Consider the following 21,671-nt stretch of genomic DNA (forward strand, 5'->3'; position numbering starts at 1 on the left):
AACTAAGATCCTGCAGGCCGTGTGGTGAGGCCAAAAAAAAAGTCACGTCTGCAAGACACCCAGCACATGGTCAGTGCAACGCCTGCTACCTGTTATCATTCCCCGGAACAGCGTTTTCCAAAGCATATTGTTCTCCAATAAATTACCAGGGATTAGACAGAAAAAGTTAGATTAAGAAAGAAAGGTGTTAAATAAAGAGACATTTAATTTGCTAAAATTAAATATATCAACCAGCTTCTCTATTTCTCAGAGGCTTTGGTCTGAAGTCATTGGTGTGATTCTCCAAGTGGAAGACGGAGGAGGTAGCAGTTTATCTGACCTTAGAATCTTGTTTCAAGGCCCTCGTCTGGACAGAGTTTGGGGAATGTGACCCTGAGTGATAAGTGTCCCCACTAGACCGCCTGCTCTTGAGAGCAGGAGTTGTCATATTCACTGTTTGTTGTCATATTCACTGTTTGTGAAGAGTTAGCCAACTGACCAGTTAGAGGGAACAGTCTATGTAAGACACCTCACTTTTGACATCAGTTGTAAATTTCGAGGTTCCCAAAATCACCTGCAGGTTTAATAATTCACTGGAAGGACTCACAGAACTCATAGACGCTGTTATGCCCACAGTTACAGTGTGTTACAGATTAACACCAGCCAAGGAAAAGGCACAAGGAAAAGTCCAGGAGAGGCGCAGACTCAGAGCTTCCACCGTCCTCTCCCCAGGAAGTCAGGCAGGAGAGGCCCAGACTCAGAGCTTCCACCGTCCTCTCCCCAGGAAGTCAGGCAGGAGAGGCCCAGACTCAGAGCTTCCACCGTCCTCTCCCCAGGAAGTCAGGCAGGAGAGGCCCAGACTCAGAGCTTCCACCGTCCTCTCCCCAGGAAGTCAGGCAGGAGAGGCCCAGACTCAGAGCTTCCACCGTCCTCTCCCCAGGAAGTCAGGCAGGAGAGGCCCAGACTCAGAGCTTCCACCGTCCTCTCCCCAGGAAGTCAGGACAGCGTGACCCTCACCGCGTCAAGGTGCAACAGAGCTCACAGAAGACAGTCAGCCAGGGGAGCTCAGCCAACCCCAGTGTTCAGAGCTCTTACTGAACAGTGGTGGGGCTCCAACACATAGGCACAATGAACTAACTGCCCACATGGCTAATTTCAGTCTCCAGTCTCTGCGGAGACCTACCGCTACTACGTGACCAAAGCCCCCACCCTAAATGTCATTGTCAGACTGTCCAGCATGACCAAGGTCCCAGGCAAACAGGCACTCCTATCAGGCAGGACATTCCAAGGGCTCTGAGATTACATCGCAGGAGCCAAGGGCAATGACCCGACCTCTTTTCTGGCAAGTGTCAGTTCCTTACCACACATTGTTGTATCCCAGTGACTAGCACCGGATAGACCTTCAATGACACTTTCAAATGGATGAATAAATGAAATACACTTGTGGAATCATGGGAGGTCATGTTAGTTCCAGCCTGTAAGACTTTCCTGATGGGTCTGTTGTCCCCAACACCCACTTCCAATGATAATTACCGATTCATATCTCTCTTGTATAACCTTACACGAATCAATAGCTGAGTGAACATGGCAAAATGTCAGATTCAATATCTTTTCATGATTAAAAAAAACCCCTCTTATAATTAAAAAAAAGAAAGGAGAATTTCCTTAATCTGATAAAGAATAGCTACAAAATATTTAAGAAAGAGTACACTTTATTAAGAGCTTTCCCTCAGAAATCAGAGATTAGGTATAGATGCTCACCCCTCACCATCACCACTCCTATTAACACTGTACTAGAGGTTCTAGCCAGTGCAATAAGGCAAGAAAAGTTAATAAAAAGCATAAAAATGGAACACAAGAAATAGAATATTACTATTCACAAAGAACATAATTTTACATGCAGAAAATCCAAAAGAATTTACAGTCTATTAGAATCAATAAGTGAATTTTGCAAAGTCACTAAATATAAGGCTAATATATAAAAATCAATTGTATTTTTATATACTAGTAAAAAGTAGAGAATAAATGTAAAACACACACACACACCAGCATCAAAAACTTCAAATACCTATGAATAAATCTAACTGTCTGCAATGAAAACTATCAGACATTACTGAAATTAAATAAGACCCAATGACTAGAGATATATGCCACGTTCGTAGATTGGAAGACTCAATATTATGAATATCTCCCAAAATTGATTCATATTTCCATGCAATATCAATAAAACCCTAGCAGTGTTTTTTTTGAAAGTTGACAGACTGATTCTAAAATATATCTCAAAATGTAAAAGACCAAAAATGGCCAAGGCAATCCTGAATAAGAAGAAAGCTGGAGGACCTCCAGCAGATGTATGTCAGCAGACCTGTAGGTCAGCATGACCAGCTACTAGGACCTGTTAGAGAATGACAGTGAGACACTGTGGTGGTGACACAAGGATAGCAACTAGATTCACAGGCCAGAATACAGAACGGTTTCAGTGGTCCATCACTGTGTCACAAATTTTCGCAGTGGTCATTTGGGTCAAGAATTCAGACAGAGCACAACGGGCAGCTCACTTTGCCCCACAATGACTAGGTCTCAGCTGGAGTGGCCCAAACACCAGGGAACTGGCTGGAACAGCTGACTAGAGTCATCTCTCTGTTGGCTATTTGCATCCCTTCTCCCCATGGGGATTCCGTGTGGCTCGCCTGAGCTCCCTCACAGCATGGTGGTCTCAGCAGTCAGACTCTTTACACGGCAGCTGGCCTTCCCCAGCATGAAAGTAGATGCCGCTAACTGTCTTACGGCTGAGCCCACAACCAACACAGCTATGCCCAACCTATTCTGTTGTCAAGATGGATCACAAGGCCTACTCGAATTCAAGGAGAGGAAAACTGGGACATGACCTCCACCTCTTGATGGGTGAAGTGTCGTGATACATCTGCCGTCGGCATATATATATGTGGTCGCCTCTTTGAGACAAAGGTGATACCACAACACAGTGGTGAAAGGATGATCTTTTCAATAAATGATGCTGGTCAAATAGATATCCAAATACAAAGCCAAATGCATCTTGACACCTACATTATACAAGCCACACTCCAAAAAATCTATTCTAGGTGGACTGTAGATCTAAATATGAAAAACAAAATAATAAGGTTTTTAGAAGAAAACCTAGGAGGATAATACCTTCATGCTGTTGGAATAGGTAGGCGTTTCTTAAACAGGACCCCAAAAGTACTAATCATAAAGAAGAAAGATGATAAATTGAACTATATTAAAATTAGGAACTTCTAGTTATAAAAAGACACTATTAAGAGAGAAAAAAGGCAAGCCACAGAATGAGGGAGATATTTGTAATACATAAAGTACTGCTATTGAAAACATATTCTTTAACAACCTATAAATCAAATAAGAAGTGACAGACAAACCAATAAATAATAGAAAAATAGGAACTTCACAAAGGAGTGTGAATGGCCAATGCATACGAAAAAGTGCTCAATTTTGCTGGGCATCAAAGAAAAGCAAATTAAAACCACAACGAGATATCATTTCCCACCCAGCCAAATGACAAAATGAAAAAGACAGAACGAGCATTAGCACCAACGTGAAGACTTTAGAACACGCACGCACTGCCAGTGGGTGTGAACTGGTACAATTACGTTGCAAAATTGTTTGGTGGAACATACACACATAACCCTCTCTCCCAGCAGTTTCACTCCCAGGTATGTACCCAACAGGAAAGTTCACACGTATGCACCAAAACACACAAAAAAGAATTTCACGGCAGAACTATTCCCCCAGAGCCCCAAACAGAAACAAATGAACACCTGTAAGAAGAATGGATAAATGAATTGTGATACATCCGTGCCATGGTCTACCACACAGCAGCGCAAACGGGTGAAATACTGACATGCAACACGACGGGGTGAATCCCACAAACGTAGTGAGCGGCAGGAGCCCGGGTACTACGGACACATTCTGAGTCTACTTAGATCACGTTCACGAATCAGGCGACGCTCATCTGTGCTGCTGGAAGTCAGAACAGCGCCACCCCTGGCGGGGGCAGGTAATTGCTGAAAGGAACCAAGGCAGCTCCTGAGAAGTAAGCAATTTTTGTCTCTTTATCCCAGAAGTGGTTACGTAATGTGTTCACTTTGTGAAAGTCATTGAGCTGTAAACCTATGACTTGTGTATTTTTCTGTATATGTGTTACATTTCAATTAAATTCAGTAAGATAAAAGGGGAAAAGTTTACTCAGATATTTGCTTACTCAAATTTCTCCATTTTTCACAATTAACTACCAATTAGGAGAGAGAAAAGGGGGCGAGGTTCCTGGGTGAGTCCCAAAGAAAAAAGAGAAAGAGAAAAAAAATTAGAAATCATGGTTTTTACTGAAAGCAATAAAACTAAGACACACAAGGAAAAGGAAGTAATGCTACATCCCCAATCGTCATTGTGATGAAATTCAGTTTTTGCAATTAGAGTTGAGAATCTCATTCTCATTATGTTTAGTATATAGGCCATGAAATCTCCCTTCCAGGACACAGGATAAATTGGAATTACTTTTAGCTCTTATAAGGGCTCCAACTTCAAACAAAATGTCAAGTTTAATGATTTCTACAACCACTAAGCTAGAAATCAATTTTTTAAACTCATTTATGGTGCCACAGCTAGGTCATCAGTAGACATTCTGTATTTTCACGAGAAATTGCAGCTACCAGGTGAGAGAGGTCTGATTTTCTGAAATCAGAAAAAATGGTACCAGTCTTTTCCCAGAGAAAAATGATAACTACATCTACTAGAAGAAAGAAAAAAAAAAAACTCTCCCTAGGAATAAATTGAAAAATTAAAATGTAAGTAACTTCATGAATTAAAATGGATTTTCCTGGAGAAAAATTAAAACTGGATCCCTACCAGACCCTATGCGTGAAGGTGGACTTAGGTGAACGGAAAACTTCAATGTGAGAGAGAAAACTACAACATTCATGGTAGAAAATTCAGGAGAATGTCTCTGTGACCTTGAAAGTAGGGAAGGACTTCTTAAACAAAACTTCTAAATGAAGACCCGTGAGGCACGATAAAAGAAAAATTAAAAATAAATTAAAAACAAAAAAAAAAAACAAGAAAAACAAACCCCGTGAGGCACAGGCACACAAAATATGCACTTGATTACGTCAGAAGTAGGCACGCCATGGGCACCGTCGGGGTAGACAGCAGGGGTGGAGAAAGACTGTCCAAAACTGACAAACAATTCAAAAGCATTCTGGCACCAACAGGAAAGAGATGACCACAGAAAAATGGGTAAAGGGTCTCAGGCTAAGTTACAGAAAGGAAATCCAAAGAGGCATTAAGGAAATAAAGAAACACTCACGTCATGACTAATCAGAGAAACACAAATTAAAACATCGTGATATCATTTTATACTCATCTGATTGGCACAAGCTGGAGATTTGGAAAGGCCGAGTGTCGGCAGGCCCGAGGAGACGTAGGGCCCCCTGCAGCGCTGGTGGATGTGTAGCTGGGGGTCACCTGGCATTACTGGGTCAGGTTGGGCCTACATACCCTGGGACCTGGCAGTGACACTCCTGAGTGTACCCTCTGGAAAGCCGGGTGGCTGGTCCCATTCCTGCCCCCCGCTGCAGGGGGATTACATATCCACACCCTGTCACCTCACCGCTTCCTGCCATTATGCGGGCAGTACACGCCCCACTCCATCCACGCTGGCTGGGCAGGTGACTCGCCCCGGCCTGTGGGATTTGAGGGACAGGACAAAAGCAGAGGCCTCAAACGTGCCTGAGTATTTTGTCTTCGCCTCTTGAGCTCCAACCGTTCATTATCAGAAGCACGTGCCCTGGGTGGACACTCTGGTCCAAGGAGAGGGAAGAGAGTCATGGAGCAGACCTGAGCCCAACCCACCCTGGAGCCCGGCTTCCCAGCCCTGCCACACCCAGCAGACCCCTCGCCAACCACCAACCACAGGCCAGTAAAAAGGAAAACTAAGTTCTCGTCATTGTAGGGCTGCGTTTAAGGACATTGCAGCAGCAGCTGCTCCACGGGGACCGCAGGCAAGGAGTTCACTGCAGCATCGCTTGTGCTGAGCGGGTGCAGCGGGTTGAATGGTGTCCTCAAAAGATGTATCCACCCGGAACCTGCAAGTGTGACCCTAATGGGAAAAAGGGTCGCGGCAGATGTAATTGAGTTAAGGCTCTCGAGATGCGATCATCCTGGATTGGGGGAAGGGGGTAAACCTAATGACAAGTGTCCTTACAGTAGGAGAGACCCACAGGGAAGACAGCCATGTGGCGATGGAGGCAGAGACTAGAGCGGTGCTCCAGGCCAGCGAACGCCAAGGCCTGCCGGGGACCCCCAGAAACTAAGAGAGGGGCCTGGGACAGACTCCCTCCCAGAGCCTCTGGAGGGAGCCAGCCCTGCCAGCACCTTGCCTTTGAACTTCTAGATCCAGAACTGCAGAAGTGTTTGCGTTTTAAGCCACCCAGTTTGTGGCACTTTGCTACAGCAGCTCCAGGCCACCCTGGATGAGGCGGTCAGTGCAAGAGGACTTCAAGGATCACTAGCCTGGGAAGGAAAACCAGACTTCCGCCCTGGTACCATCACCCCTCAGGTTGGGATGCAGGAGGCTCTCCTCTCAATGGGCTGGAGAAGGGGTATGTCGCCCCGGCCGGGGCCAGCTGCACACCGGATGTGATGCGGTGATGACATCCGAGATGGACAAAGGATGGAAGAGGGTCAGCAAGTGAAGACGACCGCCATCCCCGACCTAGCCCTGGGGTGAGGGTGCCGGCCCCTCTGACCAGGCAATGCACATGCAGAAAGGCAGAGCCGCGAGATGCAAACCGGAGGCCTCGGCCCTGGGGGACCGGTGCCCAGCTCTCACCTGGGAGAACTAGTAAGAACCTTCTGAAGCACCAGCGTGTTCCCGTTGTTAAACAAGTTGGGCCCTAAGTCACACCAGGGCCTTCAGAGCTGAAGAATGATGGTTTGGGTGAAATAAAATCTGTCTGTAGCAGGTCAATTAAAACTGAGTCATAGGGAATTTTCCCCATCGGTACAAATCAGTGAACGTATACTCTGCTAACTCCAGGCTCTTCTCTGTAGGTTACACTGACTTTCGGGGTAGGAATTGCTTGATAACAGATGAAAAGTCTTCTGTTTGTGCCCTTTCTAAGGGAAACATTGGCTAAATTCTGAGAATAAAAACCAACATTCGTGTTCATCAACAGGGCCTGTTTAGACACCACGTGGTCACAGCAGGGCAGTGCACACAGCCTGGGCGGATCTAAGGAGACGCCCCACTTCTTGGACAAGTCAAGAGGTTTCCCAGGGGGTCCGAGTCCCTTCAGGCTGCTATAACAAAACACCATAGACCTGGTGGTTTATAAACAGCAGAAGTCTCTTCCTCACAGCTCAGGAGGTTGAGAAGTCCAAGGTCACGGTGCTCGCAGATCCTGCGTCTGGTGAGAGCTCGCTTCCTAGGTGGCTGACTGTTCCCGCCAGCCTCACAGGACAGAAACGGGCCGGGAATGCTCTGGGGTCTCTTTTATAAGGACGCTCACCCACTGGGGGGGCTCCACCCTCATGACTCATCACGTCCCAAAGGACCCGCCTCATAGCACCATCACAAGGCGCGTGATGTTTCGACACATGAATCCTGGGGCAGCTGTAAGGCTGGTAGCGCGGCTCTCACGATTATTGCCTCACGTGCCGCCGTGAGAACCCACCTTCCCCGTAGGCTGGGCCCTCCCTGTGTGAGGCCCGGTCACTGCTACTTTAATTAGCGTGTTCTGTATTTCCTCTGTCAAGGAAAAGGCTGTGTCTTTACAGAGCTGCAACAGAGGTGGAAACACACTTATTACGTTCATTAAAGTCATTATAGGTCGTGGGCTGGCTGAGGCTGGTCTAGCCAAGATTGCTCCTCACATCTTGCCAGCTACAGCTGAGCTGGGTCGAATATTGCCGTTTTATAGCTACAAGTACTTTTTTTTTCCAATCCAGACGTGGATTCTTTAATTTATCTTTGTGTCTAGACCTCTCCTTTGGGAAAATTACATTAGGGGCCTTTTTTTCTCCTCCAGAAATAAAGGTCCTATGAAGGAATTGCCAAACAGGCCTGCATAATTAGTCAAGTTTGTGCCGCGGGCCTACGTGCGTCTCTGCAGACTGTTTCCTTTAGGAAAACGCTTCTTTCCTTCAGGAAAATGCTTTTTTTTTTTTTTAAACTGGGTTTATGGTACACTGTCCCTGAAATTTATCACTAGCTCTTGGGAGATGTGTGTGTTTATTCGGTCAGTGATCCCCTAGGAGCCAGGCAGGAGGGAGTAAGCTGGCGGGAAGGTATAGCAGTAAATCTGCACTTCCCTCCTAGGGAGAGGAACCCCGGAGAAGATCAGTCTGGGAGTCGGGGGTCATGAAGCGGATCAGCGGTCATGAAGGTGGGGCCCTAATGCGTGACTAGCCTCCCTGGTGAAGGGGAGGCGTGACTGTCCAACGTCTGGCAAAGGGGCCCATCTGAAAATGGGATGAGGTCCCACCTGTGCCCCGACGTGCTCAAAGCCCCGCCTCCCACGACGACAGACTAATGCCCCCCAACAGGGCGTCAGGCGGGACTGAGGGAGGCAGATGTCCCCTGGAGGAGCCTGGGCTCGTGGCATCTCGCGACAGCCCCCCTCCCTTCCAGCAGCTGCATCTTCTCCCGAGTGGTCCAGGAAGGAAACTGGCTGCCGTGGTTTCCTGCCGCACAGAGACGTCCCCTTGGACACCGGAGGGTGACTCATGCTGGCGATGCGCTAGATGCAGAAGCCCTTGTCACTATTTTAGGCTTCCCCGGAGGAGAAGGATAACCAAACCGGCCAGAAATAACACATTCATTCACGTTTCAATCATACATCTAAGAAATATGAATGGAGGAATTGCTATTAATTCAAAATTCTCAAATAGACTTTGAGAGCATGAGTTAAAAAAAAAAAAAAAAGAGTTTAACACCGTCAAGAAGAGAACGAGCAGGAAGGCAAAAGAGCTGGTCCAAGTGTTCAGGGACAGAGCTTCACAATCAACCAGGAAAGGGAGGCCTGGAGAGACGGCTCGGGAGGCTGTGACCGGGGAACCTCCTACAGGGTGTAAGGACGCTCTGGGGTTGCCTTCTCCACAGGGCTACGAATACAACAACCAACCAGTGTGTGCACGTTAACCTAACCCCTGGGCTGTAAACGCTCAGCATTTCTAGGGCTTGTCGTTTTTAATCAAATATACAGAATGACAGTTACGCTGTCCAGGGGTGTGGGATGAGAGCTCACGGATGAACAGCAAGGTCCCGTATTGTTCAAGCAGGCTTATTAGAAAACACTCTGTGTGGTACCAAAAATCAAGCGATTAAACAACATAAGCAATTGTTTTTCTGCAAGTCTGGGATGGTTTTCCTCCCCCCTCCTTTGCACTGGGCACTGAGGAGGGGGCCTGGGCTTGGAAGGTAAAGAAGGCCCTGTCTCTGCTTGCGGGGAGCCCAGCGCCTGTGGGAGACGCAGTAAGGAGCCGCACGGGAGGGAGGAGGGAGGAGGGAGCTCAGAGGCTGGAGAGGCGCATCAGGAGGTGACAGGCGGCTGAGCCTGACGTCCAGGACGTCAGGACAGGGAGGCTCATAGAAACAGAAGTGGGGCTTCCCTGGTGGCGCAGTGGTTGAGAGTCCGCCTGCCGATGCAGGGGACGCGGGTTCGTGCCCTGGGAAGATCCCACGTGCCGCAGAGCGGCTGGGCCCATAAGCCATGGCCGCTGAGCCTGCGCGTCTGGAGCCTGTGCCCCGCAACGGGAGAGGCCGCAACAGTGAGAGGCCTGCGTACCGAAAAAACAAAAAACAAAAAACCAGAAGGGGAGCACGTGCAAAGGCACACACAGGAAGCACAGAGGCAACACGGCGTGTGCCAGAGCAGGGCTCCACTTGACCTGAGCTTAGGGTTCAGAGTGGGGGAGACACGGCCCAGTGGCTGACAACTCAAGCTCTGGGTCAGGCATCTGGGGTCCGACCTAGACCTGCCCCCTGCTTGTGACTCTGAGGGAGAAGCTCACGCTTCTCAGGCGAGTGTCTGCGAGGCAGCCCCCAGCCTGAGCACAGACGCCCGGTGCCCCTAGGCCTCCAGTTCTCAAAATTCCCAGGTTCTGAGTCCAGCTGCCCTCAACAACGTTCTGATGATGTTTGGGGTCTGCCTTTCGGGTGGGCTGGTTTTTATAGGGACTTCAGGCATTCTGCTGTTTCTCACTTTAGTGTAACACATTCACTGGCGTTCGGTTTCCTACGTCGGTCTCCCGTGCTTGGCTAATGTGAGCTGTGTCCAAGAGACAGAGCCCCTCCCCAGCGTGGACATAACCCTGTTTCTGGACATGCACGTCTCCAGGTCTGACCTGGCTGGGATGTTTTCCCAAGGAGTCAAGGGCTTCCCAGGAGGCCCCCCATCAGCTCTGCGCTGTCCTGGCTTTGCAGCCTGCAGACCAAGACAGGAGGCTGCGGGGCTCTCCTCACCTATTTCTAAGTGTGCAGCTACCAGCGGGAGAGGCCCCACTGAAGGTAAAGACTCCTGGGCAGTGCAGCTGCAGGAATGGGTTTGACCTCTAGGGAGCCAGTTTGCAAACTTGAATGTGCGTCAGTGTCCCTGGCGGGGCTTGTTCAAACCCGATCACTGGGCCCCCTCGGGGTCCTGACTCAGCAGTTCTGGGGGGGAGTCTGAAAATTTGCATTTTGAACGAGTTCTGCTCAGACTGTTCTAGGATTTATTTTATTCAAGGCAAGTAATTATAACTGGCACGTATGCAACCTACTGTCACTTTTCTGTATCATCTCACACTGTGGTCATGAACGAGGTTTGTAAAAGGCAGGACTAGTAACAGTCAATGATAAGTTTGACATTTTGCTCCCTAACCTGAAGGAGAAGAAACCCAGGCTTGAAAGGAGAGAGGGGGACTGATGTGGAGAAACAGATGTGGAGCGAGGCTACTGAGAGCACGTGTGTCGGAGGTGGGGGGGTGATGAAATAAAAATTCCTATTTTAAGACAAGAAAATTTTAACGCACAAGTTTTCTCTGCCTGCTTGGGCCTCCTCCTTCCCCTCTGCTGTGCACTGTGCACCTGCCTTACGCATCAACCCGAAATACCTGCTCAGCCATAAAGATCCACTTTTCTTCTTCTGGCACCAGCCGTGCAACTCCTAAGAAGGGAGGAGTTTCCTCTCCCAATCCTGTAACAGGTCACGACGACCCACCACTCGCCTTGAACGTGCAGACATCTTTGGTGAACTTTATGTGCAATATCAATACATCCCTGCCCTGAAAGAGAACAGACTGGTCAGATGATGCGGGGAGATACGGGGCCACACCTAACGGAAGTTCTTAGCTTAAATACTTATGACCTTATTAGTTACTAGCTATATTGCTTGTATTCTATTTTACATTTCTTGCATTACCAAATGTGTGACTGAGCCTCAGATAAAATTAATGATGTTTAGGCAACTTGAAACGATTGATCAAATATATAATTCTTATAAGGTCAATGACTGTGACAGTGTAACTCTAGATATGGGAAGAAACAGCACAAGGGAATCATTTCCTGGACCATAACAGACTAGCAAGACTGGTGGTCCTGAAGCCTGTGGTTACTGTTGACAGGGCCTAATAACAGCACATTGAGGGGCCCATCAGTGAAATCCTCGCCTGACCTGGGAACAAGCATTCCTAGCGCCGTGGGACAAATTGGTCGTAAAATGCCTCCCAAACCTTAGCTGAAATTAAGACCAAAAGGGAAGGGGTTGTAAAATAAAGAATGTTGCCCACCATCCAGTTCTACAAGCACCAAGCCATTAGCCACTGCAGTTGCTGACCTACGACACACCCTGAAAGGAGTTCAGGGCGGAGATCAGGAATGAGGCCCTTTGTGCTCTGGAAACTGACAAAACTCTCAGATGGTTAGATATTTTCAGGAGAAAATGTTATGAACCCAGTTTCTTTCCTCTTCCCACATTTAGAAAGCACTAAACCATTAACTAAAATATCTGTTCCCTACGAATCGCAGTGACCTTCTACCAAGATGAGTGCTTGGTCGTATGTACGCTTCCCCAGAATCACAGGCGTACTGACCTGCCCCGCACCGCCTCTTCAGAGCCGTCCTCAGAGCTCTCTAAGAAACTGTCTCCTGGGTTATAATCCTCAGGTAGGCTCAAATAAAAATTTTCCATTTTTTCTTAGATTGACCATTGATCATTTTTATTTATTTTTTGTCGACAGGGGCTAGAGGCAAAGAGGCTGAGAACACTCACGGGAGAATGGGAGCTCGGGGGCCAGACAGCCCGGCCGATGCCTGGCTCTGCGTGATCCTGAGCAAGTCTTAACCTCAGTTGCTATAAAACGGGGCAACTGCCTGTGTTATGGACTGAACTGTGTTCTCCAAAATTCTTCTGTTGAAGCCCTAACTCCCAGTGTGACTGTATTTGGAGATGAAGCCTTTAGGGTGGCAATTCAGGTTAAATGGGGTCGTAGGGGCGGTGGACCCTTGTAAGAAGAAACACCAGGGCGCCCTCTCTGAATGCACGCAGAGAAGGGGCCATGTGGGCAGACAGCAAGAAGGCACCCTCTGCGAGCCAGCTGGAGAGGTCTCACCTGGACCCACCCTGACGGCACCTTGATCTTGGACTTCCAGCTCCAGAGCTGTGAACCCCCTGGTCCGTGGTACTTTGTCCTGGTCGCCTGAGCTGACCGAGACGGCCACCAGCTCTGCAGTCCTGCCGTTCAGCTTGGAGCTCAGCACATCACAGTCACCACAGCAGGTGGTTTAAGGACACAGATCTGCCAGCTCACGCAGTCACCACGGTGATCTGGGAACTGGAACGAACACACACACATCACTACGTTTCCCTCTCTCCTTCTCCACGCACCCCTTCCCTCCCCCAGAAGTGTGCACAGAAATTCAAGCAGCACATTCAGAGCCTGGTTTGGGGAAGGTTTTGCATCCTGGGCAGGACCCTGCACTCCCAGGCGTGGCCGCTGGGTGGCACCCCGCACGCGACAAGGTGGCTCTCAGGCGACGGCCTGGACCGAGGCCAGTGAGGCCGAACCCAATTCTTCCTTTTAATCAAGTCAGCTTGAAAGATGGAGGCGGCATGAGTTATTTTTGCTTTAAACGCACTAGGACTGGTAGGACTGGTAGGACTACATTTCCCTTTAACGGGTGAAAATTTAGTATCTGAATTGAGATGTGCTTTATCTGTAAAACACACACCAATTTTGAAGACTTAACATCAAAAAAAAAGTGAACTAGTATTAATACATTTTTATACTGACTACACATTGAAAGGATATTTGGTTACGTTGGATTACAGAAGACACCGGCAACTTCCCTCGTTTCTTGTGACCCCTTTCATATAGCTACAAGCACATTTAAATTACACGTGCAGCCCACAGTGCATTTCTGTGGGAGCTCAGACCTGGGGCTGCCCGGGACCCCGGGGTCGCCTCCCGCCTTCCTGCTGACGTGGGCCACAGCTGGGAGCACATTAAGTCAGGATCGCGAAGGGCCTTCTCTTGGTGCTGGGGGAGAAAACCGAGGTCCAGAGGAGCCATGTGCCAGGCTTGGGGCACGGGGTCAGGGTCAGACTTAGCAGTTTTACAAGGCTCCGCTTAACCAAGGATTCACCTGGGGCCTCTGGTTACGGGCTGGGTCTTTCATCAATCAACCAGCATTGACTGAGCAGCGAGTGCACTGGCCTGTGTGGGAGCCACGACAGGAATGAAGAACCCTGTGCTAGTGCGTAGACCCAGAGGGACAGGGAGGGAAGGGAGTGGGCCGTGGGCAGCAGCAAATGCCTGATCTGCAGGTGGGGACTTAAAACTTGGGGTGACACATGACACTGGGTGCAGGCTCGCAGCCTCAGAAGGCACCTGGTCCTGCTGCTGTGGGAGACAGCCCTGTCTCGGAGATCAGATGAGATACAGATATTGATACAGAGGTAGATACAGATATAGATACAGAGATAGATACAGATATTGATACAGAGATAGATACAGGTATAGATACAGATATTGATACAGAGATAGATACAGAGATAGATACCGAGATACAGATATTGATATATAGTTACAGAGACAGATACAGATATTGATACAGATAGATACAGATATAGATACAGAGATACATACCAATATAGATACAGAGGTAGATATAGAGATACCGATATAGATACAGAGATAGACACCGATATAGATACAGAGATAGATACAGATATAGATACAGAGATAGACACTGAGATACAGAGATAGATACAGATATTGATATAGAGATAGTTACAGAGATAGATACAGATATTGATACAGAGATAGATACCAATATAGATGCAGAGGTAGATAGAGAGATACCAACACAGATACAGATACCGATATAGATACAGAGATAGATACAGATATTGATGCAGATATAGATACAGAGATAGATACTGATACAGATACAGAGATAGACCTATCTATACATATATCTAGCTAGCTGGCTATATAGAGAGAGGGTGAGAGGGAGACAGAGACAGAGAGATTTAGCTTAAGGAGTTGGCCCACATGATTGTCAGGGTGCAAGTCTGAAATCTGCAGGGCAGCCTGGCAGGCTGAAGTCCAGGGAAGAGCTGATGCTGCAGCTCGAGCCTGAGGCAGAACTCCCCTTTCTTCAGGGAACCTCACCCTTTTTCCTTTTAAGACCTTCAACTGATTGGGTGAGGTCCACCCACACTATGGAGAGCAATCTGCTTTACTCAGAATGTATTGATTTAAATGTTAATCTCATCTAAAATAGACCTTCACCGCAACATCTGGACTGGCGTTTAACCAATTATCTGGGTACTGTGGCCCAGACAAGTTGACACATAAAACTCACCATCAAACCACACCGACATCCAGGAAATGAGGAGCTAACGCTGGCTGCCTCAGGCTGTGGGTGAGTTCTTTCTGCTTGGCTGGCGCTTCCCCCACCTAGGCATCCTTGAGTGTTTGGAATGTCAGCCCTGGGCTAGGGCCCCCTGGGGGATGTCCTCTGGTCCCCACCCTGCTCTACCTTTCTGAATTCTGCTCCTTAGAGACCAGCTCCATTTCTCCTCCTGAAGGAAGGCCTCCTGAGACCCCAAGCCCCCACTGTCACCTCCTTCTCTGAACTCTGAGCTCCAGTTGCCTGCACCACTGGCTCAGAACAGTTCACCTGGCTCCTGAAACATGTTTTGTACGGTTTAAGTTCGGGGCGCTGCGTCCACGGGCCCAGCTAGATCACACACTCCCTAAAGTCAGGGGCTGCATCCCCCATAACCAGTTCTGTCACAACGCGTCCAGCAACAGCATCCATCAGATGTCCTCCAACTCCTGGTGCTGCTTGAGAAAGACTCGCTTTTTCTTCCCTCTTTAGCAGTTTCTTCTCGCCCACGAGACGTTTATGCTTCTCCAATCTGGGGACGAGCTTAGGTTCACCTCTCGGCCGCTCTCCGTGGACCTGTAAATGTTACCTGTCTCTCTCGGTACTCTTTATCATTCTGGATGAAAAGTTTTTCCCGTTTTCCTCCCTCCTCATCTACACATCCCTGTCAGCTGGTTATCCCTTCCCGTGATAATGTGGCCATAATATTCTCAGACGTTAAACCCAAGCTCACCTCAGGGATCAGTTTTCTCTCTGGATTCAGTTAACAGCCTAAGCCAGTCCACATGGCCAAGTATAATCTTAAAAAGTTAATTGAGACTCTCATACAAATATGGGATGAACACCTGCCAAAGATTTGTTGAACTCAGCCTGGGAGCCAACAAAATGCTAAAGCTGGTTCGATGAGCAGCGGAGAACAGGGCTTTATGCCATGCGGGGGGGCTGAAGTTTCTTCTAAGTCAGAGGCCAAGGTGACCACTGTCCTGCAGGGAAACAGAACTGCAGCCTTTGGGTCGTCTTCTCCACCAAAGAGAAATCACTTGCATCTCTACTGATTTAAAAAATCCATAAATTCACATGTAATGTCACAGAGTGTAAGCGCAAGTCAAATTCAGGTGCAGCCCCGGATGACTGAGGATCTCAGCTCGGCACCAAGGCAAATGGGGCAGCACATCTTCTCGATGTCACACTGGAGCCTTGTCTGTGGCTGTATGTTACGGCAGCCACAGGACACTAATATGCTCGCTCAGTGTCTGGGATCTCAGCTGCGTGAGCTGGAGCCATGGGGGGCTGGCTGGGCACTCCCTCTCTCCCTGGGGCTAGCTTGCACTCCCTCCCAGCATGGTGGTCTCAGGGTGGCCAGGCTTCATCCAGGAGCTGGTCTCCAAGAGGGGATCCCGTGTCACTGAAGGAAGAAGTGACACAGCATCCCTCCCACCCCAGAGCAGGTTACAGGGCCAGCCCGGACACAGCGGGTGGGAAACAGACTCACTCTCCACGGAAGGGGGTAAAGAGTCTCCCAGAGGGTTCTGTGTGGCTGCTGTGTGCCTGCAGGCGGGCCCACCAGCAGTCATGCCGTGCCCTCCTACGGCCTTCCAGCCAGCAGACCGACCTCAACTCTGAAGCCACGGGCCAAGTTTTAAGAGCCCAGGACCCTTGAAGGACACAGATGCACTGAACAAGCTCCAAGTCTAGATGGAAGATTAGCAAATACGTACAATTATGTTTTTCAGGTTTTTTCTTTTAATATACAAATTTTATTAATTTCCGGAGAAGGAAATAAAAAAAGATGCTGCAGTGATAACCGTGTCCACAGAAAATCTTCGACAACTGAACGACGAGACAGACTAACAGACGTCAGGGTGGCGAGCTCTGAGCTGTGGGGTGAAGGAGGCAAGAGGCCATGCTGCCCACCCTCCTTCCCCCCATCCTCGCTCCCTCCCATCGGTCCCGGGTCCTCCACCCCAGAGCGCCCGGTGCGGGCGGGCTCTGCCGCTCCACAGAGGAATGAGCGCGGAGCTCGTTAATCACAGTGTCCTTGGCTCCCAAGGAGTTTGGTCGTACTGAACCCAGTTTGGGCCTGATTGGACCTCGTCCACCTTGGATGCCCCAGGAAACCTAAGTCCCTGCAGAGCAAGGCTGTCCGTGATCAGAAAGTCTGGGCTCCCTGGGCTTCCCTGGTGGCGCAGTGGTTGGGAGTCCGCCTGCCGATGCAGGGGACACGGGTTTGTGCCCCGGTCCGGGAAGATCCCACATGCCGCGGAGCGGCTGGGCCCGTGAGCCATGACCGCTGAGCCTGCGCGTCCGGAGCCTGTGCTCCGCAACGGGAGAGGCCACAGCAGTGAGAGGCCCGCGTATAGCAAAAAAAAGAAAGAAAGAAAGTCTGGGCTCCCTTTTTAGAATTAACCCCCCGGGCCACAGAGTTGAGCGTCCTCGTCCACACAGCAGCTTTACGATTCCATAAGTGACCAGCTGACCCGATTTGTCCCCAGCACCTGTGAGCAAGGTGGTGTGGACCCCTCCAAGGTTCTTAAAGGTGCGCAAGCCGACCTTCAGAGAGGCCCCTGCTCTGCCCGGTTTTCTCAGCCGGAAATGGTCTGGAGGGCCGTCTCCATCTTCCCTGGAGAAGCAAATATGACCCAGAAGGTGGAGTTCCAGAGCCAAGCTGTCTGTCTTTGCTCCCACGTCTGTCCCGCACTGTTGCGGGTGAGGGTGAAGCAAGCCGGGCTGCCCCCGTTTCCCTGCCGTGGGGCCAGCGGCTCAGCAGACCAGGCAGCACCACGGAGGATGCAGCTTGAATGCGGCAAGATGTGTGGTGAGTCACGAAGCCCGGTGGACAGCGTGGAAGCAGGAACATCACGGTGACCCACAGCACCTGCCCCGAGCCAGCACCGGGCAGCCCGGCGGTCCCCAAGGCAGTCTTGTGTCCCTGGGGACACTCTGGGTTGTCGCGACTGGAGGAGGGAGGGCGCTGCTGGCGCCTGGTGGGTGGAGGCCAGGGAGCCACTGGGTCCTCCCGTGACCATCCAGCCCCGTCCTCAGTGCCAAGGCCAAGAAAGCCGGGGGCAGGAGCTTACCTGCTATTACACAGTTAACCGCATACACCCCTGGGAGCGGACACTACAATCAGGCCTTAATTAACCTCCGGGCTACACTCAGTGAGCGTCTCACTTACGGGAGTGAACCGGCAAGACGGGTCGGCAGGTCGGCGCAGAAGGTACCAGATTTAATCAGACGCTCGCGTTGGCTGAATCACTGCAACCCAAGTAGGAATAATCAGCTCAGGTAAGTGACGACTGTCAACCCAGACTGAAGGCCCCGTTGCTCGGAACTCCGTCCTGGGCCCTGAAGTGGCCAGAATTTGATCAATAACCCGGACAAAGATGCGGTGGCCAAGTTAATGAAATTGTCAAATTGAACAAAGCTTGGAGAGACACCTAAAAGAGAGAAAGGCCCCTAAGGTGGAAATTCGCAGGGACAAACGCGAAGTTCTGTGTTTGGGAGCAGAGCACCCCAGGTTCGCCTCAACAAAGCTCCCGGGGTAGCTTTCCTGACTCTTCACCCACGAAACGGCCCATGTAGTGGGAAGTCAAGTGGGACTGCAGACGCAGCTGTGAGCACATACCAACACGCGACTCTGGCCCGTGCTTTACACCGCCTGTCACCTGCACTTTCTTGTCTGATCTAAGCCTAACACCAGTGGACAAGGGGTGACCAGAGGTACAATTAAACCCATTTCTACACATGGGGTTCAGAGAGGCCACGTGACTGCTAGTCATAGCAGAGCTGGGTTTGGAAACCAGGTGTTTTTTTCCAAATCCGCCTTCTTCTCCCTTTGGCCAGAGCCCCAGGAGGGGCTGGACGCCACGGGCTGCGGGTAGAGGGAGCTGTCCCCAGTGCCCCAGGCGCACGCCTTCGTGGAATATGTGCCCAGATACAAAGGGAAACTCCTCTAGGCGTCCAGACAAAAGATAAGGGAAAGAAAATCAGACTTTGTCACTTCCGTAGGCCTACCCACATTCCATACACTGGCCACTGCACAAGGAAATCCCACAGGGGATGAAGACCACGAGATGGGGGCTGCGGGGCCTTTGTGGAGGCTGGCTGCACGATCGGGAAGCAGACCCAGCTCCACGGTTCTAGTCAAGAGATTCACCCAGAATTCACCCGGGTGTTTAAACGGAAAAAATCCAAGTATAGGCAAAGGCATACCCGCCCACAAGAAGGCTGAGGTCTCAGTCTTAATGTGAAACCAGGTAGTTCTGCAGCCAAAACACATGCAATGAGGTAAGGCAAAGGCACTTTGAGCCCTTTAGCATCACGATTTACAATGAAGATGCAGCGGTTGTGAATTTTAACACCCTAAATATTATTGTAAGACTTTCAGAAAGCAGCAATTACAGACGATACAAGGAAAATAGGCAGAAACACAGGCTTTATAGGAGACTTTGTTTGTTCCCTTTTTGCGATCCACTTTTCCCGCCTCCTTTGTTACCTGAATTTTTTTTAGTATTCCATTTTAGATGATCTGTTGTCTTTTTGGCTGTATCTTTCTGCTATGAGCAGTTGCTCTAGCGATTACAGTGTGCGTACCTAACATCTCGCATCTGCTTACAGGTAATGCTTTACCATCTCAAGTTAACTGCCGAAGCCTCACAACCATACTGGTCCCTTTATCCCCGCCTGCTATGTTTCAGTTGTCAGAGGCGTCACATCTCCAAAGTTAACAAACCCAGAAGATGCTATAATCTTGCTTTCAACAGTCACTTACATTTTAAAGAATTTAAGAGGAGGAAAGAGTCTATCACAGTTTCCCAGCTTTTACCATCATTCACAAAAATTGGCAAATTTATAAGCCACGATTTCAGTTAATTTCAAAGAGGAGAAACAATGCGGAACATGTTTCTAATTATAGTGAAATACAACTAGAGGTGGACAAAAATCACAAAACCAAAAAGGGCCTTCACCTAGACATTTTATAACTCCCTATTAATCAACTTCCGAATCAGAAGGAAATCCAAAGTGTAATTATAGAATTTCTGGGAAACAACAGTGAAAATATTAGATGAAATTTCTGTAACTAAAGCATGTTCACAGACTTAAATATTTACATCGGTAAAAAAGAAATTATATATATGCATCATCTCACTCAAAAAGTTGGAAGAAGAGAGAGAAAATAAACTGAAGCAGGGACTTCCCTGGTGGTCCAGTGGTTAAGACTCCACACGTCCACTGCAGGGGGCACAGGTTCGATCCCTGGTTGGGGAACTAAGATCCTGCATGCCGAGTGGTGTGGCCAAAAAAAAAAAAAAAAAAAAAAAAAAAAAAAAAAACTGAAGCAAAGCAGAAGGATCAATAAGGATAACAGAAAATAATGAGTTATAAAATAGTGTAGTAGCTGAATTTACGAGTAAATTAAAAAGCTGGTTAATTCCTAAACAAAGAAAAAGGGAGAAGATTTAAAAACACAAACCAAGAAATGACAAAAGGGATGTAACCCCCAGGTGGTGTGCTCAGTGCTTCCCACACACTGTCGCACAGACCCTCACAATAACCCTGTAATAGTAGCCGTCAGCATCATTATTTTTATGTTTACCGCCATTTACAAGTGAGACACTGTGGCCCTGAGAGGTCTGGGACTCACGTTGGTCTCCAGCTCCAGCTCTGGGGGGAGCTGAAAGCCCAGCCCCGCGCTGGCGCCGTGATGCTGTGATGCTGGTCTCCTGTCCTAATGGTGCTGATGGGTTGGGTGTAGGAGCCAACGCAGACCATTTTGACCTGGCATCGGCCCTGCCTCTTAGTGAAATCAGCGCGGCATTTCCCACTGTCTGCGACCTGGACCACTTTCATCTGAGAGTGTTTACAGCATCAGGAGGCAGACACTGACTCATCTTTCATGGTTCCAAATACACAGCCTACTTCTTCCTCATGCAGGAAAGCGGTCTGCAAGCAGGAGGACACGGTAGCTAATATTCTTAGTCCGTTTTCACTTAGTTGATTGAGCTAGAGCAGAGGAAACTGTGGTCGAGAAAAAATTAAATACGTGAATGCCCTTTGATCTTTGTTGCCGGCCACCCGATGAGACTGGGGTAGGGTGCCAGCCAGACTGACAGCCCTTCACGCCCCTTCAGCTCCCTTCAGTGTTGACAACAGATTCTAACTCAGGGATCCCCTCGTGCTCAGGCCACAAAACAGCCTGCCCATGGCTCCAGGACGACATCCCTCCCTGGGGGAGACTTCAGGAAGGACGGAACCGACACAGAGAGACAGTCATATGTCAACCCACCCATTTTACAGATGAGGAAATGGAGGCCCTTTTCTCATACAAGGACCCACAGATCGCTGTTGGCTGGGCGGTGGTTCTTTTGTCCGTACTTTTTCCCAAAACCACTATTTCCAGGTTGTCTTTCCAGGCTGAATCCGATAACGGTTCCCTCCTGTGGTGTCAGACAAAGTTGCCCACAACATGCCAGTTAGACAGGCTCATCTCCTCTTGTGAGTCTGGGGACCTGGTTGAGTTCCGGTTCTGCCAACAGCAGGGAAATGGGCTCTGGACAGGAAGCTGAAGTAACTTCTCTTCCCAAAGCCTGCCACCATCCCCAGGTCCTTCCCCAGCTCAGGCCTGGGGAGCCCCTGAGCTTTCTCCTGCCCTTCCAGCAAAAGCTATCACGTGGAAAGGCTTTGACCGCAGCGCCTCACCTGCTGGGCCTCTTGCCTCCCTGAGCTGGGAACGGTCCCACCTCCAGGTAGGGCGGTGTAGGCCGGGGTT

Source organism: Stenella coeruleoalba (assembly GCF_951394435.1).
Source record: "Stenella coeruleoalba genome assembly, chromosome: 9".
In the NCBI taxonomy this organism is placed as follows: Eukaryota; Metazoa; Chordata; class Mammalia; order Artiodactyla; family Delphinidae; genus Stenella; species Stenella coeruleoalba.